At 30.5% G+C, this 24534-nt stretch overlaps 1 protein-coding gene across 2 annotated transcripts in view; it reads right to left on the reverse strand.

The window, feature by feature from the left end:
- The window catches only part of Tcmet (methoprene-tolerant), a 213084-nt gene that overhangs the window by 178988 nt on the left and 9562 nt on the right, over positions 1-24534 (reverse strand). Inside the window, exon 1 of one of the 2 annotated variants that reach the window (XM_076415502.1) lies at positions 22031-22205. The exons of the other annotated variant lie outside the window; for it this stretch is intronic. The gene's annotated coding sequence lies outside the window, so the exon portion shown is untranslated. Of the gene's footprint in view, positions 1-22030; positions 22206-24534 lie in introns of those variants that run through there. 2 annotated transcript variants of the gene reach the window in all.

The raw sequence follows: 24534 nt of genomic DNA on the forward strand, positions 1-24534 counted from the left end.
AAAAACGTATGTATAATAATTACTAAACATTTTACAACTCACATAATAAACAAAACATTCTCCAAGTATATTAAAAATAGACATCATAAAAATCGACGTGGCGCAAAAAGAATGAAGACAAATAAAAAAACAGTAGAAAACTAGGAGTCTGGTGACTTGACGTGGAAGGCACGCGCGGACCCCCGCGGCCCCTGGCGCTGGAAGCCCCGACGGATGACCGTCGAAGGGGGGCTGATGAGTATCATTCATGGCTCGTCAAAAGGCGACTGTTGCGCTTTGTTTGCGCAGCGGCAACTGCAAAAATTGCTCCTAAAATAAGGGACGTGGGAGGAATGTATTTTCGTGCCCGTTGAGGGGTGAAGTAGGAGGGGTTCGGCGGGGAGAGGAAAAAAAGCGAGAAGAACGCGAAAAAATCGAGGCTAACCTGACGGCCTTATACCGGCCATAATGGGCGTGTTTGTTGATTAGCGGCCCTTTTGTTACCCCCGCCGCCTTCTTCATCATCCCATTCTTTTGCGTACTATACGACACAGCACCCCAGTCGAGACAAATTGCGGTAATAGTATCAAGAGAATTATTCTATCCCTTTTTTCGCTCGGTTGAATTCCTTCAAATTGAATTCGGTTTTATATATAATTTAATATTTTTACAGTGCGAATGCCTTTTATTCATCAACAGTAAAACCAATACATCATTTTATCAAATACATTTCATGGCAAAACCGAATATATTTTAAAAGTAGTAGATATATCACATTTCTAACAATGAAACAAAAAGACCAAAGACGGGTAAGGATTAGGACAATTCTGAGCGTATTTCCGTCACTGCGCTGAAATTGTCATAATCCCAAAATCTAGAAAATTAATAAAAACCTATAAAAAGATAAGTCTAACTGAAACCAGTAATATCTAAGCTATTTGAAAAACTCCTGTTCGGAAATCAAGATAATTACAAGTATTACAACTCTTGGATAACACTAGAACAGGATATAGATACAAAACAAATACAAACAATGGATCTATCACACAAAGAAGTAATAATTGCTGTAAAGAAATATTTAGTCTTCTGGCAAAATAGCTGCAATGATAAAACCCATAAATTAGGGATATTAATAAATACATTGAAGTTCAAGGAAATGTTAAAAAGTAATTTTTATAACTATAGATTCTTTGCAATCAGTTTTTTTACACGGCTACCAACATAAGTTGGACATACAATAACCACTTTTCTATAAATGGGGAAATATATTATAGAGAACAATTCATAAACCTTAAAAGTAGTGTTGGGAACTATCGACCGAAATTGACTGCTTTTACTGTCGATCAGTCGCTATATTTGCTTTGACTTTGTTACTATTTACTATCGACTGTTTCAGTCATACTTCTAGTTACTGTTTTTGGTTCTACTTGTTTCATTCGACTGATTTTTAACGTTCTGAACAAAAATGTATCCAATTTATGCCTACATAGATTTATATGTAATAAATGTAGTTTTATGATTTTTTTGATAGTTTGCTTGTAAATAACAATATATTGTATATTAATATTATAGCATTTTGGTACGATATTTTTCAAAATTGTTAATGGAATGATACCCAGTCACACATGATTTCGATTACCCTCTCGATTTTTGTTAAAAAATATTTCCGTTCAATAATAAGTAAAGCATTTACTTTATTTAAAACAGCTCTAGTAGATATTGCGCGATTATTTTTAGTTATGTCACGAATTAGTTTTATAGTTTTTAAGATCTATTGTATTGTCTATATTTATTATAGTATAGTTAGTTCGTGAAGGAATTTATACATCTCCGTTTCGTTTATAATGAATATATAAACATATATAAAGTTAACAGCTCCAAGGAATTATCTCCGTCCTTTCCTCTCTCACAATTTATACAGAAAAGGATTCGTACATCTTCGTCTAACAGCACGAATTGAAAAAAAAATTGACTATCGTTTTTTGACTATCGACTATTTCGACTGTTTTCAGTCGATAGTTCCCAACGCTAGTTAAAATAGTCAAATTTCAATGATTGATTGAACGATTTACTGTATATCTACAGAGTGAGTAACTTATTCTTCTTATCGTTTTGATATTGCTACACAATAATGTTCTTCATTTAATAAAAATAAGAAACAAATTACCTACTTTTCGTATTACAACTTATAAATATAAGAAAAAAACAAGTGTCTTATTGGCGAAGTTAGCTTTGATATTGTCCAAACTAGTATTTAATTTAAGCTTTGTGAAAAGGTCTTAGTAGGCAAAAAATAATTATCCTCTACGGTCTATCTCGTTAGGAAGGAATTAAAGAGTGAACAGAAAAAATTGTACATTACAATATTAATCATACCGTCAGCAGCAATACCAAGAGACAGTATAGGCCAATATACAATATATACCACACGAAAATGGTGAATAAGACTGATATAAATAAATATGAATGAATAATAAAGAATAGTGAGAAGTAATTAAACAGCTGTCTTCAGTGAAGTGCATCAAGTCCTTGAATTGCTGATATGACAAGATTATTCCAAATTGCAATGGTTCTTCTTTAGTACATAATACATAAGGGGTAAGGGTCATATCAGGTTATGGTCATCATATCTTACGTTAGCCAAAAATGCTTTCCTGTATTACTGATCTCAAGTACTTTTTTATTTTTTAGAATATCGTGCTATTCATTAGTCGTTGGCCTCTTCATCAATTCTTAAGCCATACGGTCATACTTATGAATGAAAATAAAACAATGATTATAAAAACATAAGATGAAAAAGTGATAAATAATTACATGATTGATTGAATGATTGACTGAATATCTAGAGAGTGAGTAACTTATTATGTGATTGAGTATCCCACTGTAAATTCGAACCTTCTTATTGTTTTGATATTGCTACACAATAATGGTTCTTCATTTATTAAAAATAAGAAACAAAGTATCTCCTTTTCGTATTACAACTTATAAATATATGAAAAAAACAAAAGTGTCTTATTGGCGAAGTTGGCTTTGATATTGTCCAAACTAGTATTTAATTTAGGCTTTGTGAAAAGGTCGCAAAAAAGTTAGTAGGCAAAAAATACTCATCCTCTACGGTCTATCTCGTTAGGAAGGAATTAAAGAGTGAACTGAAAAAATTGTATACTACAATTTTAAATATACCGTCAGCAGCAATACCAAGAGACATACATTAAAGTACAATATACAATAGGCCAATATACAATATACAAAAATGGTGAATAAGAAGTTATTAAACAGCTGTCTTCAGTGAAGTGCATCAAGTCCTTGAATTGCTGATATGACAAGATTATTCCAAATTGCAAAGGTTCTTCTTTAGAACATAATACATAAGGGGTAAGAGTCATATCAGGCTATGATCGTCATATCTTACGTTAGCCAAAAATGCTCTCCTGTATTACTGATCTCAAGTACTTTTTTATTTTTTAGAATATCGTGCTATTCATTAGTCGTTGGCCTCTTCATCAATTCTTAAGCCATACGGTCATACTTATGAATGAAAATAAAACAATGATTATAAAAACATAAGATGAAAAAGTGATAAATTATTACGTAATTGATTGAATGATTGACTGAATATCTAGAGAGTGAGTAACTTATTATGTGATTGAGTATCCCACTGTAAATTCGAACCTTCTTATTGTTTTGATATTGCTACACAATAATGTTCTTCATTTAATAAAAATAAGAAACAAATTATCTCCTTTTCGTATCACAACTTATAAATATATGAAAAAAAAACAAGTGTCTTATAGGCGAAGTTAGCTTTGATATTGTCTAAACTAGTATTTAATTTAAGCTTTCTGAAAAGGTCTTAGGCAAAAAATAATTATCCTCTACGGTCTATCTCGTTAGGAAGGAATTAAAGAGTGAACAGAAAAAATTGTACACTACAATATTAATCATACCGTCAGCAGCAATACCAAGAGACAGTATAGGCCAATATACAATATATACCACACGAAAATGGTGAATAAGACTGATATAAATAAATATGAATGAATAATAAAGAATAGTGAGAAGTAATTAAACAGCTGTCTTCAGTGAAGTGCATCAAGCTCTTGAATTGCTGATATGACAAGATTATTCCAAATTGCAAAGGTTCCTCTTTAGTACATAATACATAAGGGGTAAGGGTCATATCAGGTTATGGTCATCATATCTTACGTTAGCCAAAAATGCTCTCCTGTATTACTGATCTCAAGTACTTTTTTATTTTTTAGAATATCGTGCTATTCATTAGTCGTTGGCCTCTTCATCAATTCTTAAGCCATACGGTCACACTTATGAATGAAAATAAAACAATGATAATGGATATCTAAAGAAAATAGAAACAGCAAAAAATAGTTATAAAAACATAAGATGAAAAAGTGATAAATTATGAGAATATGGTGCTATAACTGACTATGACCGAAACAAGCCCGGTGCTCAAGAACGATCACGAAACCCAGATTGATATTAAACGAATCATCACGGACGGGATCATCACGGATAGGAAAAGGTTAAATCCAACCGTGAAAGAACTAGGAAAACCAAGGAATATGCAGAAAGATGAGCAAGAAGAACACCGAATAGCCTTATTCAGACCTGACCGCCGATCACTCCACCTGGAAAGTCATCGTTTATATTTATGCAAATCCGTTTCGTTTTTAATTTGGCAGTTCGGAGAAACAATCTGTCGAATCAACGTGGATTCTCCCAATTCTTGGCACCTCCATCTGAAAATATTGAACCGTTGACTGTGCACACATGCGGCGTTTGATGAAACGCTAATATGTCATCGCCGAATTGGGGACGTCAAAACCATTTAAAAATATTTGGTAGGAATAATTTTACAGTTCTGCTGAAAGTAAATTATTGATGAGGTATAAAAAAATATAAATATATCATGTTTTCTTTATCACAGACGACTCAAGTTGATTTTTTGAATCATCAATGCTATAACTCAAGTGATAATAAACGTAGCTCCTTTAACAATTATAGGTCTAGACAAAGTTTTTAAGTTAAATTAACGAAAGGAACATCTTGAAAAGAAAATGAAAGAACTGGAGTTTTGGTTAGTTGGAAGAAAATCACAATTATCGGTAATGGAAAACCGAGGTTTATTTGCTTATATTTTATCGACATTTTTTTCCTTAAAATACAGACACAGACATGTAACGTTCAAGGAAATCATAAATCATTCCGAATGTCTATGGTACATGGAATTCCATCTCGATATTTTAGACCTTTTTAAGTTTTGGATCGTTCAAGTGTTTTTTAAAAAAAGTTTGAACGATAATGTAAAGGAATTAAGCGGGATTGCCACTTTTTAATTATACGATTTGTCACCGTTGCAAATACTTACTAACAGAAATAATTGCCATGAATGACAACAATGTTTTTCTTTCTTCGGGGGTTGTATTCGCTAGATGTGATCAAGTCCTAGGAATGTTAGAACTTTATAAAGTCCATTTCTAAAGACGCGACGGCCGGAGTCACGATGTCCTCATCGTCCAGTTTATTTTTTTTGTGCCGTCCAAGTCGAGTTTCATCTAATGGTGTTTTTGTTCACAGAGTATTCCAGTTTTCTCTTTTTACTTATCATTTATTATTCAATAAGTCTCGATTTATTATGTTCTAATTATAATTTTATATTTATTGGCGTTCATTTCTCATATACTATTTATTATTTTAGAACGAGTTTTATTATGTGCGCGTAATTAAAAAATATAAATTATTTTTAAAGGATATTTGTTTATTTTAGTTACAAGAAAATATATACACAATCAAAACAAAGGTCATACAAACGACAATAAATCAATTAAACTAAAAGTAAACAGGTGGTAAACATCTACAGAGGAAATAGTTGGGCGACAGTTCTGAAATAGATAAAAAAGTACCTGAGCAACCAATTTTCGAGAATAAGAGTAAGATAAAAAGAACTATAAATCAGCCGTATAATTATTAAAGGAATTATCGGCCAGATTGATTAACAACGGTGATGATACTGATAAATAAGGCCAATGGACTGGTACTTGAATTTGTACGTCGGTCTGTTGAGTTTTCATTGCCGATAGTAATAACAATGCCTAAACGTGTCATCAGAGAAAGAATCATGTTGAAAGATATCTGATAGCAATGATAAATTATGCTTGGATGAAGTATGGCATGTGCACACGGTACGAAGGGATAGCACAGGACGTACCAGCTTATGTCCTAACACTAACAATAGTGACGTGCAATGTGATCAAGGCGCGAGATATACTATCACTAAGGTTTGGAGGCTTCGCTAGGATTAAGCTGTATTTTTAAAATAAATAAACAAAATAAATAACAGAACAGTACTGTTACTAGTGCACTCACTTCTTTAACTCCAACTCTGATGGACGTGCAATGCGTACAAGGGAGCAAGTCACACGCTAGATACGCTGCCATCAAGAGCCAGTAGAAACCACTTTCGGTGGCGTTTATGTATGCTTCAAATTATCCATAGATCATAACTATATAATCATAACTATTATCATGTAACTATAAACTTTCGCCACTATGGTTTATGGCTTATAAGATAGCTGCAATTTATATTCATAGTTGCAGCCATAAAACTATTACCTTTTGATTTATAGCGATTATGAGTTATAACAATTAAATAAATAAATAGCGGAGAATGTTCAGAATAAATTGATAACTGAACAGATAAATGAATAGTTAAATTAATAGATAAATGAATAGTTAAATTAATAGATAAATGAATAAATAACTGAATAGATAAATAAATAGTTAAATGAATAGAATTAAAATTTAAAAAAAAACTGGAATACTCTGTGAAAAACTCACCATTTTGAAAAATTGGGTTGTGTAGCATAAAACACTGTATAATCGACACGATTGAAAAACGTAGTCTGTAGAAAACGTAGTTTTGGCAAATGCAGTTCGAGGAGAGGGCTAAACTTGCTGCCATTTATGGCAATGGTGATTGACACATTTACATATAGCTTTACCCTGGCGACTACTACTAACCCTAAATGCATGATCTTGTGCGTCTACCTTCCTTTATCTCATTGCACGTCCATTATTGTTGGTGTTGGGGTATAAGTTGGTACATTGCCCGCTACTTCCTCTTCGTACCGTGTGCACATCTCATACTTCATCCTACCACAACTTATCATTGCTATCAATCAACGTTATTGTCTGTGTTAATGATTCCCTATTTTATAATAATCGTCCGTCAATTACTGACTACTATGGACCAAGATTATTGCTAACCATCCTTGTTAAACACTTTATTGTCTACCATCGTCTTCGTCTTTGTTTGAGATTACTGATACTATCCATTGCCACCATTTGTCGATATATTCACTTACTGATACCATTACTATCGATATTATTATAACTGCCAGTACAGTTATATTTTAATTACCTGACAACAGAAGCATCTATGTACGTAATATGTCAATTTTATTTTAATTTCACCATTGTCGTTGAAAATTGGTTGCTCAGGTAGGTTTTATTATGTTTGCAGAATTATCACCCGACCACCTCAAAAATTAAGATCTCGCCCGTTTATTTACATTATTTACTTTGCCATTGATTGAATAAGTAGTCGTTATATCATTTATTTTGCCCTCTGTCTTTACATATTTAAAGTGTTTAATTATCTTATATTGTTTTATTAAAAATAATTTTGTTTTAGGCCCTTGTATTATATACAGTATACTTGCATATAATACAAGCTTTCCAGAATAACGTCCTAAGAAGCATAATACTTGTACCTAGATACTATAGGAATGATTACTTACGCAGAGACCTTCAGATACCGACTCTCACTCAGGAAATGAAAAAAATCGCAAGGAGACATGGATAACTCTTGGATAACACCAGAACAAAAAAAACAAAACAATTAAACCATTTGATCTTGTGTAGTGGAGTACGGATCAAAAAAAAAAGATGAGTTCTCCAACAACATAATATAAATTAAAAACATGTTTCCTTTGTTATATTGGGAACTTTTCGAATAGCCCTCATACTTTTTGTATGGTCATTAAATAAATCACTAACACTGTATAGTTAATTTAATGCTTTTAGACCATAATCAATTAAAATCCACTTTTTATTCCCACCATCTCGCTCATTCAACTTAAGTTTTCGTCAACATACGAGTCCCCATCTCGACTATAAATTGTTTAGATTTTTTCGATATATAATTACGAAATCATGGATTGCCTTGGAGAAACTATTTTTCAGGTTGACTCAGTCTTTTATTAGACTTGTTTGTTTTCGAGTCGGATAGATCGGAACAGTGGCGTAGGGTGGTCCGATAAAATATCAGTTCGTTCAAAACACGGCGTTGAATAAATATTATCTCGCGCAGAATTATAATAAATAACACACTTTTCTGAATAATAACGTAAAGAGCGGCGGCCTTGAAGTATATATTACCACTATAGATTAAATACCATTCAGAAAGGATCCAAAACACTTATCTAAACAGACGTAATATGTTATTTTTACGGTTTAGATATATGTCCGGAAAAAAGTGAAACAATTTTCTATCGTCAAATTGATTTAATTAAAAATAATTGATTTTGTTATGGTTTTCTTCGATACGATAGAATAAAGTATGGAGAAAGCTCACACCAAATGTCAAATAAATCGATTCAGTAGAACCTGATATATCAAGTCAACCGTCTCGAAAAAAATAAATGTAGCTATCGCGTCATTAAAACAGCTACTTCTCCGAAAATCATTTAAATATTGAAAAATCGAATCTAATTGAAAACGTTACGAAACATTGACGTCACTTCAGCTAAATATTAAAATATTAAAGCATTCAAGTAAACATGGGTAACACCCACAACGTGCGTTTAAGTTACATATTTTACCATCATTAAACAGTTAAACATAAACTTTTAATCCATAATGAAAGAAAGAATTGCTACTAATTTTGTTTATTTCAAATCTTCGCGACCACTTTAATTACTTCAAAGAAAAAAAAATTACTATCGTTAAAATCAGAAAAAAAAATACTACCATTAAAGTTGAGAATATTTTTAATACCCAGTTTATTGGCCAGATTTAGTTGCCCCTGACTGGCCGATGACTCTCAGACCTCTCAGAAAATATTTGCAGAAACTTCTGAATTTCGTGGATGCTCATTAGATGAATTATATCGAAATCCTGAAAACCCACTGCAATAATGGGACCCCAATAAGTGAAGAAGCGTTGGAATACATGTATTGACATTGGAGCATATTATACTAGAATATAAAATCACTTTAGCAACGATAAACATATTTTTAAAAAGTATTTCCGCGAACATATTGAGAGAACACTTTATAATTAGTGTGCATTATAATAATTCATTGCGTGGGTTCTTTAATTTAAACGCTTCATGATGCCAAAGAATTATGGCTAACGTATATAAAAAAAGAATTACTGAAGGATGTGGGAAATGTCAACAGTGAAAAAATTATTAAAAAGTTTTATCATAATCCATCAGCTACGATTTTGCTTTGCACAGACAATGTTAAAATTATATGGGGATGTAAGTTAATGACTGCAAATTGTTACATAAGTAACATCCTTGAAGAACAAGCTTTACCATTTGGTTGCTTTACTGCAGAAACAAATTTGTGTGAACACAGTATAATGCCCATGCCTAAATTACTAAAACAATGTTCCAGCACTTAATTCATCAAGCACCAGATGGAATTTGTGAGAATAGTCTTATTAAGATCATTGTGGGATATTTGATCTTGAGTTAAGGCATATCAAAATTCAATTACTGATGGCAGACTTACTGAAAAATTGAGTATATGACAGGGCTACAAAAGGGTTGCTTTTGTATCTACTGTACTAAAATTCCTTGTAATATTTATGTGAAACAAATGCTCAAATCTCCCGAATTTACGATCTTCATCATGTCTTCATACATCTTCACACAAAACTGCAATACCTCATCATGTAGTATCACAAAATGTGTGTTTAGACTTGCTTTAATATCCTAAATTGTCTTAAAATGTCGAATTATCCCCTCCATCATCCTCCATATATATAAATCATTCATAAGAAATATTTAATACCAATCTATGCAACCAGCATTGATTTTCCGATATAGATATAAAAGTATTTTTAGAATATTTGTACTATGCTTTAAAAACCATATTTCAAGAGCAAAAAAATAGCTAAAATTATATTCATATTTTTTATATTCATAACTTTTCTATATTCGATATTTAAATACAAACATTAACTAAAGGGATATAAATATATTTTCGGACCATTATGATCTTTTTTTCGCAATGGAAAATGTCACCATCCAAATAGTTTTTAAGTATTTTATTATGTACTCTGATAAAACAAACAATGATACTCGGAAAGTTTAAAAGTACCATTAATGTTTATCATACATTTTAAAGAGACCTTGGGGATCATACTGCCGTATATAGCAATACAGACTTTCAAAATAATCTTGAAACAACCAGTCTGAATAATATATGTGGTCTTATAAATAAGTTTGGCCACACTAATTATACAGTCACAATACAATACATACAGAATAAACTATTTAAATGGTAATAATGCAGATATATAAAAATTTTAAAAATCAAAATAAAACATAATAGCCGGCTTGGTTGGCGCAGTGGTAAAGGCGACAGGACGGTCTACCTATTGTTGCGATAATCGCGGGTTCCAATCCTGATGGGGCATGGTCGTAAAATGTATGTTTATGATTGTCCTAGGCAAGAGTGCAAAATCCGACAAGGAAAATGATCCCAGTCTGGCCAGCAACCACCAATCGGTAGGCTTAATGGCGAGAACCGTGGTTGTTACGTGGGCTCCGACGTTAAACTGTAGGTCCAGTACAGAAAAACCCTCGGTATAACAGTTTTTTTTTGGCAAAAATAAAATTTGTATCAGAAATAAGTTAACAAAATCATAACCAGTTACAGATATATCACAAAGAAAAATCATCATTGACTAGAAACACTGTTACCACTACTAGATTTTTATTTATTTATTATTAATTAATGACCCAACGGCCCCTCGGGCTTTTTAGGGTCGGGGTTTACATAAGGTCTTTACAAAAATATTTTACAGTTGGCAAGATGCAGTTGGATAGATGCAGGTGATACGAAGTCGTTGAACATAAATATCTTCTTCTATATATTAATGGACTTGGCGAAAATTCCATTTCCAATTTTGAGGAAAACGGTAGCATCAGGAGCCCTGAAATTTGACACGGTTAGACTTAAATTCACCTAATTTTTCTGTGATATGCCCCACAAATAAGAAAATTTTAATAAAACGAAATATGCCCAAATCCAGAAACCAGGAATAGCCGTCAAATCTTCAAAAATATAAACAAATACTTTAGACATTATTTTCATTGGGCATGGTCGACTATCTGCCAACTCCAATTCTAATATGGTCGATTATTCGCCTATTTTTGCTATACGTAAATCGACTACGGACCTGTAATTTTACGTTGTGGCGTATATCTGGCAGCGCTGTACCGTAAAATACCGGCGGAACATTTTTAAATCAGATTTTAAATAAAATAATTGAACAAAAATATTATCAAGTATAATTAATTTTAACATTATAGTACATCGAAAAACCACAGTTAATTATACAGCAGCAATAATTTAAAGGTTTGAGTTATAACTTCTTATAACTATTGCTTTCAAGAATTTTGCATACGTCTGGAAAACCGGACGACTTTGACAGGCTCATTCGTTTACGTGTTCGAACTAATCGGAAAGCATTGTGTCTCTTTTTAACTAGAATAAAATGAGAATATTGTCTGATTCTAAAACGAATTTACAAATTGCAACAGGCAATACATTACACATCTTGATGACGCATATAAAATTAAACTTCGAACAGACTATATATTAGAGGTGATAAATGTACTCATATTTTTCTGTAAATGTTATTGTAACAAATATGTATGTATTGTAACAAGAGTTAAAATTGATTTGTTGTTGGCGAGTTTTTAGTCCTCATTTGAGAAGACAAAGTAGAAAACAGTAGATTAAGACTAGGCGGAACACAAATCTACTGAAAAAATTGAGTATATGAGTACATAACAGGGTTACAAAAGGGTTGCTTTTGTATCTACTGTACTAAAATTCCTTGTAATATTTATGTGGAACAAATACTCAAATCTCCCGAATTTACGATCTTCCTCATGTCTTCATACATCTTCACACAAAACTGCAATACTTCATCATGTAGTATCACACAATGTGTGTTTAGACTTGCTTTAACATACTAAATGGTCTTAAAATGTCGAATTATCCCATCCATTAACTATCTGTTTGGTTTGTTTTACCCCTTTCATTGACAAAAATTATGACAGCTACTGTTTTAAAGATTGAATAGTGGAATAAATAAGTAAAGAATGATGCAATTTTATTTCAAAATAATTAGATAGATAAATTATTCTTTTATCATATAAGCCTGGTTTTCTATTAAATTTATTGGTTTTCAATATATATTTTAGGACCAAATATGTGTAAAGGATAAAAATTATATTAATACATAAATCAAATAATGAAAATATGTAGAGAAAATGAAACTAACTGGACGGAACACATTGGACAAATAGAAGAAGTTATGAATTATTAACAGTAATTTGGCAAATATTCGAAACCGCTGATAAAGATTAACAAAATATGTAACTATACGACTATTTATTTTTTTTGAACCTTTTATTAACGATGCTGAATGATTTTAGTTATATACTTTATAAACCTAAGTTCTGAGAAGTCAACAAGCTCAGTTAATAATTATAAATACAATACTTTAATATGATCTTTATATTTTATTTCATTTTTTAAAGTTTCCAATTTTTTTCGTTATTGCTTACTTATATTAAAGATGTCAAAACAAGTTTTAGGAATATTAACATTATTCTTAAATAAATCCATTTATTCTATTATAAGAGAAACGTGATTATAACTTAATAAATTGTAGTCGAATTTCGGCCACAGGGCCATCACTATTTAGTATAAATCCCGAATTTTACGACACGCCTCTGGCGTCGACTCCTTTTAATTCTTGATAAACCTCCACAAAAACTCAAGAACCGAGTATATAAGTCTGGTTTCTAATTCAATTTACTGGTTTCAATATATATTTTAGGACCAAATATGTGTAAAAGATAAAACTTATATTAATACATAAATCAAATAATGAAAATATGTAGAGAAAATGAAACTAACTAGACGGAACACATTGGACAAATAGAAGAAGTTATGAATTATTAACAGTAATTGGGCAAATATTTGAAACCGTTGATAAAGATTAACAAAATATGTAACTATAAGACTATTTTTATTTTTTTTTTAACCTTTTATTAACGATGCTGAATGATTTGAGTTATATACTTTATAGACCTAAGTTCTGAAAAGTTAATAAACGCAATTAATAATTATAAATACAATACTTTAATATAATCTTTATATTTTATATAATTTTTTAAAGTTCCCAATTTTTTTCGTTATTGCTTACTTATATTAAAAATGTTGTCAAAACAAGTTTTAGGAATATTAACATTATTCTTAAATTAATCCATTTACTCTATTATGAGGGAAACATGATTATAACTTAATAAATTGTAGTCGAATTTCGGCCACAGGATCATCACTATTTAGTATAAATCCCGAATTTTACGACACGCCTCTGGCGTCGACTCCTTTTAATTCTTGATAAACCTCCACAAAAACTCAAGAACCGAGTATATAAGTCTGGTTTCTAATTCAATTTACTGGTTTCAATATATATTTTAGGACCAAATATGTGTAAAAGATAAAACTTATATTAATACATAAATCAAATAATGAAAATATGTAGAGAAAATCAAACTAACTAGACGGAACACATTGGACAAATAGAAGAAGTTATGAATTATTAACAGTAATTTTGCAAATATTCGAAACCGCTGATAAAGATTAACAAAATATGTAACTATACGACTATTTATTTTTTTGAACCTTTTATTAACGACGCTGAATGATTTTAGTTATATACTTTATAGACTTACACTTTGAGAAGTCAACAAGCTCAGTTAATAATTATAAATACAATACTTGAATATAATCTTTATATTTTATTTAATTTTTTAAAGTTCCCAATTTTTTTCGTTATTGCTTACTTATATTAAAAATATTATCAAAACAAGTTTTAGGAATATTAACATTATTCTTAAATTAATCCATTTACTCCATTATGAGGGAAACATGATTATAACTTAATAAATTGTAGTCGAATTTCGGCCACAGGGTCATCACTATTTAGTATAAATCCCGAATTTTACGACACGCCTCTGGCGTCGACTCCTTTTAATTCTTGATAAACCTCCACAAAAACTCAAGAACCGAGTATATAAGTCTGGTTTCTAATTCAATTTACCGGTTTCAATATATATTTTAGGACCAAATATGTGTAAAAGATAAAACTTATATTAATACATAAATCAAATAATGAAAATATGTAGAGAAAATGAAACTAACTAGACGGAACACATTGGACAAATAGAAGAAGTTATGAATTATTAACAGTAATTTTGCAAATATTCGAAACCGCTGATAAAGATTAACAAAATATGTAACTATACGACTATTTATTTTTTTGAACCTCTTATTAACGACGCTGAATGATTTTAGTTACATACTTTATAGACTTACACTTTGAGAAGTCAACAAGCTCAGTTAATAATTATAAATACAATACTTGAATATAATCTTTATATTTTATTTAATTTTTTAAAGTTCCCAATTTTTTTCGTTATTGCTTACTTATATTAAAAATATTATCAAAACAAGTTTTAGGAATATTAACATTATTCTTAAATTAATCCATTTACTCTATTATGAGGGAAACATGATTATAACTTAATAAATTGTAGTCGAATTTCGGCCACAGGGCCATCACTATTTAATAAAAATCCTGAATTTTACGACACGCCTCTGGCGTCAACTCCTTTTAATTCTTGATAAACCTCCACAAAAACTCAAGAACCGAGTCGGAATAAATACGGAGCAAAAACCTCCGACTATCCTACGTCGGTCAGACCGCGCATACATACAGATAAAAAAAACACCGAACGACGCCACTGATGAAAACAAAACGAAGCTTTAAAGCCGGCTCTCCACAAATAATGTCGGCCGGTCAATCGACCTTCGATTCGAGAGTGTACACTGTAAATAAATAATATTTTTCCACCGATACCAGCTCCGATCTATTATTATTGAATCGATACAATCTCGAGAATAGGATACGGCAAAGCGTACTGATTGTTACTTCGTGTACCGTGTAATTGAAAATAAGTCGATAAGAAAAAACGGCTGAATATTTTATGTCGCTTCGTGTAGTAAACGATGGAGTAAAACGATAACAAAAGACTACTAAATATGATAACTATTATTCGCAGCAGTGAAGAAATCCCATTAATTTAGAACAGCTATTTGGTTAGAAAAAAATTTATGTATAACTAGTTTTTTTAGCTAATATTTTCTATTGTAGAATATCTGAATAATTTCCAACACAATGTTCCAAAAGATTAAATATCAGCCAATTAGTTCAATTCTGGTGAGGTCTGGCAACTGTGCTGGCCAGCGAAGATGTCTAATGATATGTTGATACCCCTGATTTGATACTGACCAACTGAACAACGGTTTTTGGCTGTGTATCATCTTGGAATATGATAGTGTTTGGCAATAATATGCTAGTCATAGTTAGAACTTTATCATTGAGGGTATCAGAATGTTCCAAAGGATGAAATATCATCCAATTGGTTTAATTATGTCAATGTCTAGTGATTGTGCCGGCCAGAGAAGATGGCTGATGATATTCTAATGTTCCTGAAACCAAGACTGACCTTTTTGGCTGTAACTATGTGCCTGTTGTCATCTTGGAATATAGCAGTATTTGGCAACAATATGCTAGACCTAGTAAGAACTTTATCATTGAGAGTGTCGAGATATTCATTCGCAATAGTCTGACCATTGATGTAAAAAAGAGCACCAGCGGGCTACCACGATATTGTCTCAGAAATCATAAAGGAACCTTCACCATGGTTGGCTGTAGGAAGCAGGAAGTCCTCAATAGATAAACCCGGACATTTGTAGGTAAGTAAAGGATGAATCATCGGACCACATTGTTCAAATCATCAAGCCATCAAGTCCAGGTTTAATGATCCTTGCAACACATCATTCGCAGATTAGCGCTGGCTTCCTTATATGCCATGCCCTTGCGTGAATGCTAGCTGTATGGGAGGGAGCACCGTAATATAAAACCAGAAACATTAGAGCGACCAAAGAGATCTAACGTTACTTTAACTTTACCACTCGATAAGGAAAACATTGACATTTCAGCAGGAACAGGTCGTTCAACAGGAAGTGTAACATTGGAATTAGCAAAAGTTGTTCTACCTACGTTCGATTTTTCTATAATACCATTAATAAAACACATAATATATGTTAATAAATCATCACAGAAAAATAATAAAATGTTTGCTTTATTAGAATTAGAAGTTTTAGAAATTATTAGGATTAGAAAGGTCATAAAAGAGTAAAAGTAAAATATATGTTATATTGCCCTTTGTTATATTTACAGTTATAAAAATGTACAAATAGGAAATAAGTCTAATAAGTAAAATAGTGCTTTGGTCTAGAATGTTTAGGTGTTTTTTCATATGAAATGTTACTGTAAAAATGAAAAATAATTCATCGTTGTTGCTGTAAAATGAAAAGAAGTTAAAATAGAACACTCTATATATTCTCAATTAAAATGGTTAGTTTGGCAGTGAAACAATACTAACTTTAATTAAATATAAAAACTATAAGTATAAATAGTATTTTTTAACGTATTTTCAAAATATTTCATTCAAATGTTAGTAATATTTAAATATAATTTAAACCTTCAGATTAAACAATCAATTTATTAAGGGTTTAATACATTTAAAAAAATGTATTTAGTATATTGACTTAAAGCTACTTAACCAAGATTCGTGTGAATTTTTTTGAATCTCTTAGAATACATGAAGTCAGAAATATATACCCTTCAAAAAAATATGTTAAAAAAAAACTAAACACTCTGTTGATTAACTCTGTAAACCAACAAGATGAGACTAATTCTATAGAGGCAAGGCAATTTCTCATGCCCCACTTACCAACTCTGTCGAGATTATTCCATTACAGTGTATATAGATATTTAAGCTACATCTCTCACCCAAAATAATCCCAATGGTATATATATATATATATATATATATATATATGCAATAATAAACAAGTAAATAATAATATAATATATTTTTAAAGAAGCATTAGCTTTTGAAACAAAATAATAAGGCACGAGGGTCGATATAATAGGTCGAATAATCTGCAGATTCAAAAAATATACAACAAAATAAGGGTTAGGCTTAATATTAGATGACATAATTGATAACTAATCCAAACGCCGTAAAATATTCCCCATAAATCAACGCTTCGTTTAAAAACGTTTGATTGATTAATGAATAGTCAATTAAAATTAATGTGCCTTGTACATATACTTGTCAGAAACCTTCCGAGAAGTTGGTGTCTAGAGACAAAATAATATTAGAATTAGGTTTCCAAAATCGATCCTCGGCGATTAGAATATTCTTGAAATTCTTAAAAACAAAGGTGCATAATGAAAACAAGTGCTCTTTCTGTCAAAACAACAAATAATTGCAGGTTAAGAAATGCTGTTACATGTGTAAAAGGGACGGAATTTCTAGTGGGAAAATAGAGACAAAAATAAAAAAGATAAAACCAGATGAAGTATTTATGTTTTAAGCTGCTATATAATTGATGAAAACAAAAAGGTGTGATCTATTAACTTTCAAAAACTATATAAAACTTCTCACATTTATGATGTCTAAATGTCGAATAGGTATACTGGTGTTTCAAAATCATGAATATTTCACTCATCAATCAACAATATCACTAACTTTTGGTATTTATTTAATATTTGAGAGTATTTAGATATAAAATACTGATTACTGATTATAAATTACTGATATTATTATTGCCTAAGTTAGGTAAATATTCGTAATATCGTCATCTTTACTGATTTGGAAAGACGATTCAATATCTTCGGTATTTATACAAATAATGTTTGATATCTTAAGGTATTAAAAAGTAAGTTAACAGAGATAAGTTATATAAGAAGTTAGAATACACAAACCCAGCAAAATATTTATATTCTGTAATTTAATTGATAGTCCTAATTTGTTAAATAATAGTTTAGAATATTTGGGAACCAAAATCGTGGTTCAAAAGCCCCAACGAGGACCATAGGTTTCTCTTAAATTGTAATTATTCAAGGTAAAATAATCCTTTAAAAACTCTATCAGCTGTAGACTTTAAGATTATCACCTTACTTTAAAAACACTATATACATTTTTGATTGAGTTATTCCATCGTTTCTGCTGTTTTTCTATTAAATGCACCTCACTACACTACATAATATCAAATGGTTTGATTCTTTTGAGTGTGTATCCTATTCTGGTGTTTTCCAAGTATTGATTTCTTGAGTGACAGTCGGTATTTCAAGGTATCAGTGTAGGTAGTTAGTCCTATAGTATCTGGGTGCACCTACAGTACTACTTAAGACTTTGTCCTGAAAATTTTATATTGCTTTTCGTCATTTTATTGCTAATTGCTATTATAATGCTCATATAATAGCAATTTATTATGTACCGACAACTGTGATTATCTTCCAATTAACCACTACATTTTCCTATATTTAACTCCAGTTTTTTCTTTTTCTATTTTACACGTTCATTTTCGGCAAATAACAGCAAAATAAAGAAGAGATTTATAAAAAAAAGCGTAACCATATTTCGTCTCATATTTATAACATTACCATAAGTATTGTCTGTAAACTTTGAAAATAATCTGGAATCAAATGAAATCTTTGATGACCTTTTGATGACATAAAAAATTAATCACAACAACAAAATACGCCTTAAAATTACGTAATAATCTCGTTAATTAAACACAAAGAGAATCATAAACAACACCATAAAATATAAACAACCGTCTACAAGACAGAACACTATTTGCATTAGCGTTAATTAACAATAAGTACTAAGTAAACTTCTTTTTTTTTATAATGGGGTTCATAATCCTGCTGCTGCGTTTTCTGCGAATGGGATTTGTGGGGAATAATTGAGCAGGGTAAGTAGAGCAAACAGAACCATCGCGTAAGGTCACAAAAAAGCCTCTCCTGTTGCTTTGATAATAAGAATTTAATGTGATAAAAGTAATTTTAATATTGGAATAATCCAGACGTTACTTTCTCGAAAAGTTGTTCAAGATAATAATAGTTTTAGGATACCATAAATTGATTGATTGATTTCTATCAAGTCTATAGCATCAATAATATGATAGAAATTAAATGAGACAAAACAGCGTTTACGCAAAACAAAAGATAAAAATAATATTTAGTAGCGTTGGGAACTATCGATTGAAAACAGTCGATAGTCCCAAAACAGTCGATAGTCAAAAAAATAGCGACTGAAAATAGTAATTACTATTTTCAGTCAAATGCACGGTTCGAGTGTTTTTTTTTCATTCGTGATATCAAACGAAGATGTACGAATTCTTGTCAGTATAAAATGTGAGATAGGAAAGGACGGAGATAAATGTTTGGAGCAGTTAATTTTAAATGTCTTTATATTCTCCAATGGTAGTATAAGCGAGACAGAGATTCATTCATGTGATAACTTTAAAAAAGAAAAGGAAAAAAAATTCTATTATCATGTAATAAATAATATAATTTTGAAGGAAGTAGGATTACTTTTATACTGAATGTTCTGTGGATGAAGGAATGGAATAATAACACCACAAATGTTTTATCGTGTTTTAATATATTAATTGCTATTTTTAAATAACAGCATAATAAATTTAAATAGTACAATACAACTTAAATAAAACCTAAAAACTAAAGATTTTCAATAACCACAACTTCTAAATAATATGTAAACATATACCTAATTATTGAAAAATTTAATCCATGATGAACCTAAAATTGATCGTACAATAACTACCTTATAAAAGTTTTATTTATTTTTGAACGGAAATATTTTTAAATTACTGTGATTATTATTATGTTCAACTTTTCTCCCGCGAGGCGATTTCTTCGATTGTTAATTATTTGCCCAGATTTTGAAAAAACTCGTTCTCAGGGGACAGATGTTGCGGGTATAGAGCAATATTTTACGTGTAACTGATATAATTCAGGTAGTTTCATTTTATGGGTTTGCCAAACATCCAGTGGGTTTTCTAAACTCCCAATAAATGGAATTTCCAAATACTGCTAAATCTGTAAAGTTGCTGCAGTACTTATAGTAATTATTTCTTTCATTCTAGCCATTTCTTTACCAAAATATCTCCAGATGTCAATACCTTCTTGGTAATTAGTTTTGTATTGAATTTCGATTTATGGAACTATATTTGTATTTTTTGAAGTTAGAATGGGAGATACCTCTTTTGTCATAACTTTTTGTATCGCCTCAGCATTATTTGCAATACCAAATCCTGCTTTTTAAAATCTAGGATCTAAAATTGTGGATTTCCCGCATATCGTATTCATTTCTAAAATTGCCAGTCTTTTATTGATGACATCTAATAGACAATTTTGTCATTTTTCCCCATTCACTTGTTAAAATCCTGGATCTGATAGAATGTTGCAGTCCTCTTATTAGCCGTATAATTAAAGACATCGTTGGGATATCTTTTACCAGATAACTCGGTGGTCATTATTTCAATGGGGTTTAAAAGTTGAACAAATTCTGTTAAGGTAATCCATTCGTTAACAAATAAAAACTGTGGTGCTTTTCTTAACAGCCAACAAAATATGAAAGTAGAGATTTCCTATCAGAAAATTTATTTATTACAAATATTTAATATACTTTATTCACCTCTTTATCTTTAATATTTTTAAAAGAAATTTAACAACTGCTACTGTAAAAAATTCTTCAATTCTTTTGGATCTATGCAATTTCTGAAACCTTTGGAACCTAATTTTAGTTTTCAAGATTTTAGGAAAAAAGTTTCGACAAACAAGAGGCCTGGACAAAAATCTTGAAAGTTTATCAAAAAAATATTACCAATTATATCAGCCCAAAGTATTACCTATTATGCCATTATATTGCTATTTATCATTTACAATTTTACTTCTTTGCCCTCAAAAATTAGCGTTCCAAAATACTGCTATATTAATTTACAATATATAGTTATTCACTACCAAAAAAAAACATAAAACCACATATATTACATATAAATCTATATAAGCATAAATTCGGCAAATTACTTTTAAGGTCGCGGCTAGGACGGAAGGCCAGAACGTTAAAAATCAGTCGAATGAACTAGTAGAACCGAAAATAGTAACTAAAAGTAAACGACTGAAACAGTCGATAGTAAATAGTAATAAAATCAGTCGGACCGAAAATAGCGACTGAAAACAGTTACTAGTAAAAACAGACGAACCACAAATAGCGACTGAAATAGTCGATAGTAAAAAGTAGTCAATTACTGAACAGTCGATAGTCGATTTCAGTCGATTGTTCCCAACACTAATAATAATAATAGTGGATTGTAGCGGGTAATAAATAACACAAGGAATAGTTAAAATTATTGAAATAATTTGCCCTGTGTAGTATTTGGTGTATATTAGTGAGGTCCCTAGTTTTGCGCTGTTTTCATAGATGTTTAATGCACGGATAGGTTGCAAAATTATTTTGTAGTGTTACTGCTTAAATAACGATCAGTTTTTTTGCAATACTTAGTTTAGATACATCAACAGCAATCAACAGCGGTCTCGTGGAAATTCCTTCTAATTTAAGGTTTTGACAGCCTCTTAAAATAGGTATAAAAACTATGTGGCATAAGCTAATCCATCTATATTTCTAAATTGTTCTTAAAAAGGTCATTGGGTTCAATTCCAAAAGCGTACGGTGAAAGGAAAGCTACTACAAGAAGTTGCGCAATCTTACCTGCACAAAAAATGACTCCTCGAAGTGTTAATAAAACAAAACGCTGTCATTTTCTCGAGAACGGTTACGCAACGAACGAATTAACAGTCGAAGCATCCACTTATATGTTGCATCCTGATAAATAGTCCCACTCGGATCTCATCTGGTGCATCAAATGTTGCGTACGACTGACTGCACAGCGACCTTCGAGCCGGCGGACGAAAACAATTCTATTGCAACAGCTTTAATTATCTCGCTATATGAATGTTTAATTGGTTAAGTTATTTATAAAGTCCCCAGTGTAACGCAGCTCTATGAAGATTCCGACAATTGAAGTGAATGCTGTTGAAATACCATCTGTCGGATGCGCTGATGCTTATATGGAGAATTAATGAATAAATAAAAGATACATGGTGAACATATCATTATTTTTAATATATTTACTATTTACGTATTTAGTTTCACCGTAATACATGGTATTTCTACAAAAAAATAGAAATTAATCCAAATACTCGTAGCACTTGACAGTTTGTATAGTCTTATCTAAAATAGTAGTGAACTCACGTCGTCGAATGTATTGCCAATTGCAATGTCTAAATTCAATGCAATGTAATAATAAGAATTTAATGTAATAAAAGTAATTTTAATATTTAAATAATCTAGACGTTACTTTCTTAAAAAGTTGTTCAAGATAATAATGGTTTTAGGATACCATGAATTGATTGATTGATTTCTATTAAGTCTATAGCATCAACAATGTGATACAAGTTAAATAAGACAAAACAACGTGTATGCAAAGCAAAAGATAAAAGTGATATTTAGTAAATTAACAATAAATAACATATAGACATATAAGTATTATATATCAATGAAAATAAGATTGAAATAGTTGTTAAGTAAATAATAGCTTCTTACATGTTTTCTGATCATTTTTTACTTTATTTATTGACACAGTCATTTATTGAGAACAGTTGCTATAATATATATTAATGAAAATATTTTCCAGCATTATCCTGAACATTTTTCCATTTTCCTAGCAACATGACTGTACTGTGTTGAAAGTATATTTGTCTAAATGTCTAATGTTTAAATTCGTTTAATTTAATCCGTATAGTTTAACCGTAATACATGGTATTTCTACAAAAAAATACAAATTCATCCAAATACTCGTAGCACTTGACAGTTTGTATAGTCTTATCTAAAATAATAGTGAACTCACGTCGTCGCATGTATTGCCAATTGCAATGTCTAAATTCAATGCAATGTAATAATAAGAATTTAATGTAATAAAAGTAATTTTAATATTTAAATAATCTAGACGTTACTTTCTTAAAAAGTTGTTCAAGATAATAATGGTTTTAGGATACCATGAATTGCTTGATTGATTTCTATTAAGTCTATAGCATCAACAATGTGATACAAGTTAAATAAGACAAAACAACGTGTATGCAAAGCAAAAGATAAAAGTGATATTTAGTAAATTAACAATAAATAACATATAGACATATAAGTATTATATATCAATGAAAATAAGATTGAAATAGTTGTTAAGTAAATAATAGCTTCTTACATGTTTTCTGATCATTTTTTACTTTATTTATTGACACAGTCATTTATTGAGAACAGTTGCTATAATATATATTAATGAAAATATTTTCCAGCATTATCCTGAACATTTTTCCATTTTCCTAGCAACATGACTGTACTGTGTTGAAAGTATATTTGTCTAAATGTCTAATGTTTAAATTCGTTTAATTTAATCCGTATAGTTTAACCGTAATACATGGTATTTCTACAAAAAAATAGAAATTAATCCAAATACTCGTAGCACTTGACAGTTTGTATAGTCTTATCTAAAATAGTAGTGAACTCACGTCGTCGAATGTATTGCCAATTGCAATGTCTAAATTCAATGCAATGTAATAATAAGAATTTAATGTAATAAAAGTAATTTTAATATTTAAATAATCTAGACGTTACTTTCTTAAAAAGTTGTTCAAGATAATAATGGTTTTAGGATACCATGAATTGATTGATTGATTTCTATTAAGTCTATAGCATCAACAATGTGATACAAGTTAAATAAGACAAAACAACGTGTATGCAAAGCAAAAGATAAAAGTGATATTTAGTAAATTAACAATAAATAACATATAGACATATAAGTATTATATATCAATGAAAATAAGATTGAAATAGTTGTTAAGTAAATAATAGCTTCTTACATGTTTTCTGATCATTTTTTACTTTATTTATTGACACAGTCATTTATTGAGAACAGTTGCTATAATATATATTAATGAAAATATTTTCCAGCATTTTCCTCAACATTTTTCCATTTTCCTAGCAACATGACTGTACTGTGTTGAAAGTATATTTGTCTAAATGTCTAATGTTTAAATTCGTTTAATTTAATCCATATAGTTTAACCGTAATACATGGTATTTCTACAAAAAAATACAAATTCATCCAAATACTCGTAGCACTTGACAGTTTGTATAGTGTTATCTAAATTAATAGTGAAC

The sequence above is a fragment of the Rhynchophorus ferrugineus genome, unplaced genomic scaffold (assembly GCF_030347505.1).
Source record: "Rhynchophorus ferrugineus isolate W39M unplaced genomic scaffold, kcgeb_rfMv2 rfM10, whole genome shotgun sequence".
Classification (NCBI taxonomy): domain Eukaryota; kingdom Metazoa; phylum Arthropoda; class Insecta; order Coleoptera; family Curculionidae; genus Rhynchophorus; species Rhynchophorus ferrugineus.